Source organism: Octopus bimaculoides, chromosome 16 (assembly GCF_046866305.1).
Source record: "Octopus bimaculoides isolate indiv1 chromosome 16, ASM4686630v1, whole genome shotgun sequence".
In the NCBI taxonomy this organism is placed as follows: domain Eukaryota; kingdom Metazoa; phylum Mollusca; class Cephalopoda; order Octopoda; family Octopodidae; genus Octopus; species Octopus bimaculoides.
The window spans coordinates 35,761,890-35,769,423 of NC_142943.1; the positions used below are offsets into that span (position 1 = coordinate 35,761,890).

Below are 7,534 nucleotides of genomic sequence, written 5' to 3' on the forward strand. Positions count from 1 at the left end.
ACTACTATTGATAACGGCATTTACTAATGAGTTCCGAATTCAGTGTTTTTGCATGAGAGATTGAATGTAGTAGATCTCAAAATAGGGGCTGCAGGGACGGTGAATTGGGAGTAAATGAGATTATCGTTACAAGCATTTCCCTAGTGGTACTTAATGAATGCACTCCGAGTATTGAAACCATATTGCAGTCATGGTTCATGGAAGACTTATCGTTAAATTGATCACCAGTTCTATGGACAGTTATCATACCACCACAACAACAACTACTGGAAGAACAGCAATTATTATTCATAATGACCATCACGATAATGAATGTATAATGCTGGAGAACACTGCTGGTTTTTTAAAATCTTTTTCTTGTTTGTCTGGAGGTCGCAGGATAAAATGTATTACGATGGCCAGTTACTAACATTAAAAATATGGAAAAAATATATACAATTCATATATTCACAAACACACATATATTAACATACATACAGACGCACACACATATACACGCACAAACGCACGCATGCAATCACACACACACATACGTGAATACACACACTCGCACGTACACAGACAGAGAGTGAGAGAGGGTGTAATTATGTAAAAGAAAAGGGTTTTTTTTTTCACTAACCTCGATGCTTTAAAACTTACATCAAAATTACCTGAGCAAGAATTGTGATCTACCCTTTTCAATAAATCCAGAATCCATTTTGTATGGTATTCAACCTATTCATCTTTGTTCACATGCACGAATACACACACACACACACACATACACACATACACACACACACACACACACTCACTCGCACATACACACACACACACACACATACACACATGTATATTGTATGTATGTATGTATGTATGTATGCATAAGCATACAGGCGCAGGCATGGTTATACGCTGAAGGACATCGCTTTGCAAAGGAACGGCACCTAGGTAAATGTCTCGGACCGACTAATGTTTCGAAAGTGAAATTGGAAGAGGAAAACCGTGCGGAAGCCTGTCTGTTGTATGTGTGTGTGTGTGTGTGTGTGTGTGTGTGTGTGTGTGTGTGTGTGTGTGTGTGTGTGTGTGTGTGTGTGTGTGTGTGTGTTATTTCTTTACTACCCACAAGGTGCTACACACAGAGGGGACAAACAAGGACAGACAAACGGATTAAGTCGATTATACCGACCCCAGTGCGTAACTGGTACTTATTTAATCGACCCCGAAAGGATGAAAGGCAAAGTCGACCTCGGCGGAATTTGAACTCAGAACATAGCGGCAGACGAAATACCGCTAAGCATTTCGCCCGGTGTGCTAACGTCTCTGCCAGCTCGCCGTGTGTGTGTGTGTGTGTGTGTGTGTGTGTGTGTGTGTGTGTGTGTGTGTGTGTGTGTGTGTGTGTTGTGTTTGTGTGTGTGTGTCTGTGTGTGTGTGATGTGTGTGTGCAAATGCATACATATTTGTATTTCTATATAATTAGAGATGTAAATCTACCATGCAGTGACATTGCCACGCATATTTCTATGGGAATGTTCGAAGGATGAAAATGTATGACGTAATCATAAGGCAAAACGCCTAAGGGTTAAACCAAATAAATAAATAAAACAAGGGACCCGTTACAAGTTTAAATTAAGCTGAATATCAGCAACAAATATACTTGAGGAAATTTGAAAACAAACAAACAAAATGATTTGAACATAACTAAAATGTATTTATGGTGTTATAAAAATTAATTGCTCTTAAAAGCATTTAAATCTTTCGTTTTTGGTTACGCTTTTCTATTTGTTTTTTAAATCGCCCCCACAGCAATAAAACCACAATTAAAAATCAATATTGAATATTAAAACATGATACAAGTGAAAATATCATAAAAATAAGCTTTGTGATATTCTATGTGTATAATATCGATTTAAAAAAGAAATACATAATATATATATATAAAACGAACTATCAATTAACAGTGGCTGAAAATATCAATGAATATTAATTGAAGATCAATGGGTTTATAGTTAATTAGTCACTCAATAATAACATAAAAATATGTCATAAGCTAATAGAGTGTGGAGTGTGTTAAATTTTATATTCTTATGTTTGTTTCGTATTTCACTGCGTGTGAGATTTTATTGAATATTTGTATGGATTGTAAACGTTATCATTTATGTGTATATATGTGTATGACATATAAAAATATTGATTTTTATGTATCAGAGTGAGTGAGAGAGTGTTTCTGGAATTGTGATTGTGTATCTATGGCGGTCTTTCATTGTGGTATGTGAATGTATTTCGGTATGTAATCTGCAATCTGTGCGTCTTTATTTGCTTGTAACTAGTTTAAAAAATTTTGTTTAGATTTAAAATCATTTTGTTTTTGCGCTAAACTCGGTCGAGTATCTGCAGTTAACTGTGATATTTTAGAGAATAATCAAGATCAGTAAATAAAAACGGGGGAACCTGCAGGCTTTCCTCATATTGGACACTTGGTCCGAATGATTACAACAGAACGGACTCCACTGAAAGTACCTCTGAATTAGGTGGTTATATTAAATGGAGTAACAGTGGTTTCTTCTTTGACAGCAAAAAGAAACATAAAGACGTGTACTTTGAGCCATATAGATAAAATTGAAATGAAACACAATGAATAACTTAAAATAGGAGATTGACCTTATCATCCGTTTATTTATAGATTCTGTTATAAACTGGACAAAGTTATAAACATAAAGCATCAACAGTTGGTTATACTGTTTTCACCACCGTTTTGTTACTCCTTGTCTGTAATGTAGCGCTACTTAAAATGTATTGGGCTCGAGTTAACAGTAAACAAGCGTGTAGAAGGGAAATTAAAGATACAAGATTTATGTATTTTGCAAGCAACATAAACCATTTTAAACGAGCCTCATCGCAGGTGTAGTTCAGGGAATCATCACATATATACGCAAAAAGAAAAAAAAGCATAACAATCTAGTGTTATACATAAAAAACAATGAAAATTATAAGGTACAATGAAAACGTAATCACAACATATATATATATATATATATATATATATACGTACGATAAAAAACTAAAAGACCAAATTAGACAGTGTTAGTATCCTCTGTCTTTTCTTTTATATCGATAGGAATATGCTGCCTGTAAGTTACCTCATGAATCCTAGCAAGGCGGGTTAAGATGACACAGGTTTAAAAAGACACAATACATATGTCACACCATTCTAGCGGATGTTGAAAGGAATCTACAGGTTTTTATTCAAATCACGAGACCTACGTTGGTGGTCAGAGTAGAACATTTACGCCCCCCACCGGCCGTGAAATAAGACATGTAAAACAAAAAACCAAAACAAAAAAAGAAGCAAGCCTTAGAGAATTCTAAACTTTTGTGTTTGTATTGTTTTCCTGTTTAAAAATACTTCACGTAATTCATGCCACCCACATTGTCCCAAGTCTTACTGAGTAGAGAAAACGAAATTCAAATAATAACATGATACCCGTTTAGATCATCACATTTTGATTAATGTAGGTTTCTCTGTGTTTATCTAAGTAGTTGTTTCTGTATGCATGTATGTATTTATCTATGTATTTGCTATTAGCGATGGAAGCAGTATTATTTCAAAATAACGTTCTGTGTATACGACAGACGCCAGTGATTCGTTAATCACTCATTTTCTATGTTAATAGAAGGTAAATTTGTCTATACATGCGCTGGTTAGTGAATATTCGCTACTGATGATCCGCATTTAAACAGAAATCCGGATTTAATGATGACCCCCCCCCCCCCCCCACACCGCTACTGGATGATTTTCGTCCTCTGCTGTGATTCGTTTGTGCTCTTTAGCATTTTACGTCTATACGAAATGCATCTACAAGACGAATATAACAGGTATATAGCTTTTTGAAGTATATCCGCGTTAAGTAGGATGTTTTTTTAAAATTTTTTACTCATTTCACTCGCTGGATTTCGGCCATGCTGGGGCACTTTTTTTTAAAGCTTGATACTTATTCTATCGCTTTCCTAGGAACGTAAACACAACAACACCCGTTGTTAACCGGTGGTGGGAGACCAACACAAAAAAAACACGTGCGCGCAAACACACACACACACACACACGTATTTATGGCAGGCTTTTCACTTACCGTCGAACAAATCCACTCACAATGCTTGGGTCGGCCTTCGGCTATAGTAGAGGACACTTGCCCGAGTGCCACGCAGTGTGACTGATCCCGGAACCCTGTTGGTGGGAAACAAATTTCTCAGAACATAAGTACGCCTTCACCTTTTATTTATTTATTTATTTATTAGCTAGCTCATGTTAAAAGTTGCCGCGTGTACATCGTCGGTTAAATTCATCGGTTACTTTACACATCGTATATATCTGTGTGCATATACATAGAAAGATACGTAGATATATACACAAAAGTGTCCGACAAACAGGAACGTGAAACTCTGAGCAACAGTTCTTGTGATATTTTTGTTGCTTTTTAATAAAGTGTGTGTATATATATATATATATATATATATATATATATATATATATATATATATATATATATATATATATATGCATGTGTGGGGTATTTGTAGGTGTGTAGATAGATAGAAAGCCAGCGAGCCAGACAGACAGACAGATAGACAGACAGACATACAGACAGACAGACAGACAGACAGTTAGAGAGAGAGAGAGAGAGAGAGAGAGAGAGAGAGAGAGAGAGAGAGAGAGAGAGAGAGAGAGAGAGAGAGAGAGATTGGTATAGCTTGATAGCGGTGATGGAAATAGTAAGAGTACACTGGCAGTGCAGTGGAGCAATAATTTTAGTGACGTTGCCTGCCACTATCAGACGTGTTTATGGTGGTCATAGCGGTGATGGTTAAGCAAGCGCTGGTGCTGATGGTTACAAATGGGAATGATGAGAAGATGTGATTCTTGCTTTCTTTGTTGATGTTCTTGGTCAGTCTTGAAATTTTAATGCGTTTATATGAATCCGAAAGAAGCACGCATCAAGATAAATGGGAATTAAGAATAAAATAGAAATAAAAATAAAAATAAAACTTCAGCGGCAAAAGTAAAAAAAAAAAATATATACTGAAGAAGAACGAACAGAGTTAAAGTAAATTAAATACCTTATTTAATTAGAATTTTATGAAGAATTCACAGCAGGTAGTCAGTGTTATTCTTCGAGTAAAGTGCCTAGGAGGTGGTTGTTCAGTTATTTGGTCCTTTCTGAAATGTTTGGCATGCGTGTGTTCTTTTCAATGAATTAATATTTATTTACTATTATTGCACTCGTGCCACCGTATACTGCGCCTCTGGATAGCATGTTTGCCACATTCCTTATTGCAACGTCATTAAACAGCGTAACCGCAGACTGCAGGAAAATAAAATGTAAAAAGGTAATTAATTATAGTTAAAATATTTGTTGTTTGTAAATTTGACACGAGTCCCGCAACTTTGAGAGGAGGGAACCGCCTGATTAGACCGACACCATTATTTCACTGGTACTTTATTCTATCGATTCTGAAACGATGAAAAGTAACGTCTACCTCGACGATATTTGAACTCAGACCGTAAAGACGGACGAAATGCCGCTAAGCGTTTTGTCCGGCGTACAAATAACACTACCAGCTCACTGCCTTCACCTTAGCGATATTAATAATAATGGTCTCAAAAGTTGGCAGAAGGCCAGCAATTTCGTGGAAGGAGTAAGCTGATTACACAAACTCCCTTGCTGAGATGGTGCTTAATTTATCGACCGCGAAAGAATCGAAGACAAAGTCGACCTCGGCGTAAGTTGTAGTAGTAGTAGTAGTAGTAGTAGTAGTAGTAAGGATGCATTTGCAACAGCAGCAGCAACAGTTATAGTTGTAGTAGCAGCTGGTAGTATTATTATTTTATGTTTGACTTTGGCTTTGCATTTGTTCAAGTTGGATCCAAGTCTCACCAAGAGACCTCAAGAGACAACAAGTTAGAAGTTCATGTAGGTGTTATGCCTAGGGTACCATATATTTGGATTTGTACATAGTGTTGTTCTAGAGAATGTTTAAGAAACCATAAGAAAATTATGTGTTTGTTTTACAATTTGAGATCAAATAGACAGTATTTTACGTAGGATATGGGCAGTTCCCATGAGCACTATCTTTTGAACTTCAGCCATTTTTGGGTTTCCTAGTATCTGAGCTAGGTAGTAATCAGCCCGTTTCGCTGTCATTCCCAGGGCACCTATGACAATAGGTATTGTTTTAGTCTTCAGGTTCCACATTTTGCTAATTTCTATTTCAAGATCTTTATATTTGCTCAGTTTATTATTATTATTATTATTATTATTATTATTATTATTATTGTTGTTGTTGTTGTTGTTGTTGTTGTTGTTGTTGTTGTTGTTGTTGTTGTTGTTATTATTATTATTATTATTATTATTATTGTAGCGGCAGTAGCAGCGACACCGAGAGCAGCATTAAAAGAAGTGGTAATTGTTATAATATTCGTGATTCGAACTGTCAATAAATGTTCATATTTCGAATTTTAAAATGCTAGTCTTTTTTGGTTCCTCATTTATTTTCATTAATAAAACAACACATAGAATAAAATGAAAAATGACTTTAAGCAATGAATATAATAGAATTATAATGAAAAAAAAAATATTAATGGCATTAATAAAGATTCTGTAATTAGTTGAGACCACCGGTAGGAAGCTCGGGTCAAAAACAGAGCCACTGCATGATGTCCCGATCTACTAGAAATGGCAGCGAAATTCCTTTAAAATCTTGGAAACGGACATAAAAAGGGGAAAGATCCCCTTATGAATGACCATGGGGCTGCACCTAGAAAGTTGCCTACCAAGGCACATATCGGGCAAGGTTGTTTATGTAGGACCAGCAGTTGTCCATGCATACCAGCCTCCCCTCTCCATGCCACCGATGTTATCCAAAGGAAAGATAGTGATCCACTAGTAGCTACTTTATCGACTCCGATAGGATGAAAGACTAAGTCGACCTCGGCGGAAAATGACCTCAGAAAGCGATAACGGGCGGAATGCCGCGAAGCATTTTGCCCTACATTCTATAGATACTGTCAGGTCGCCGCCTTAAAGTAATAATAATAATAATAATAATAATAATAATAATAATAATAGGTATAATAAGCCTTAGGTATAATAAAAAAAGTATCCAGACAAATACATAACAAAAACACCAGGACTTACAAATATATATAACACAGAAAATTGCCCTACTGGGCACTGCACACATCCTACGCAAAACACTTTCAATACAGTAACCATAAGAGCATCACAGCAAACCACAGCACACTAACACACACACACACACACATATATATATATATATATATATATATATATATATATATATATACATATATATATATATATATATATATACATATATATATATATATATATATATATATATATATATATATATATATATATATATATATATATATATATATATATATGTATATATATATATAGAAATATATATATACGACGGGCTTCTTTCAGTTTTCGTCTATCAAATCCTCTCACAAGGCTTTGGTCAGCCTGAT

General features: G+C 35.5%; 1 long non-coding RNA gene across 1 annotated transcript; it reads left to right on the forward strand.

Annotated features, from left to right (window-relative positions):
* The first annotated feature begins 2,199 nt into the window (after window positions 1-2,199).
* Window positions 2,200-6,442, forward strand: LOC128249678 (uncharacterized). The gene is made up of 3 exons (XR_008265791.1): window positions 2,200-2,265; window positions 5,289-5,364; window positions 6,397-6,442. It is a non-coding gene; the product is annotated as an uncharacterized LOC128249678 (long non-coding RNA).
* Window positions 6,443-7,534: the final 1,092 nt, after the last annotated feature.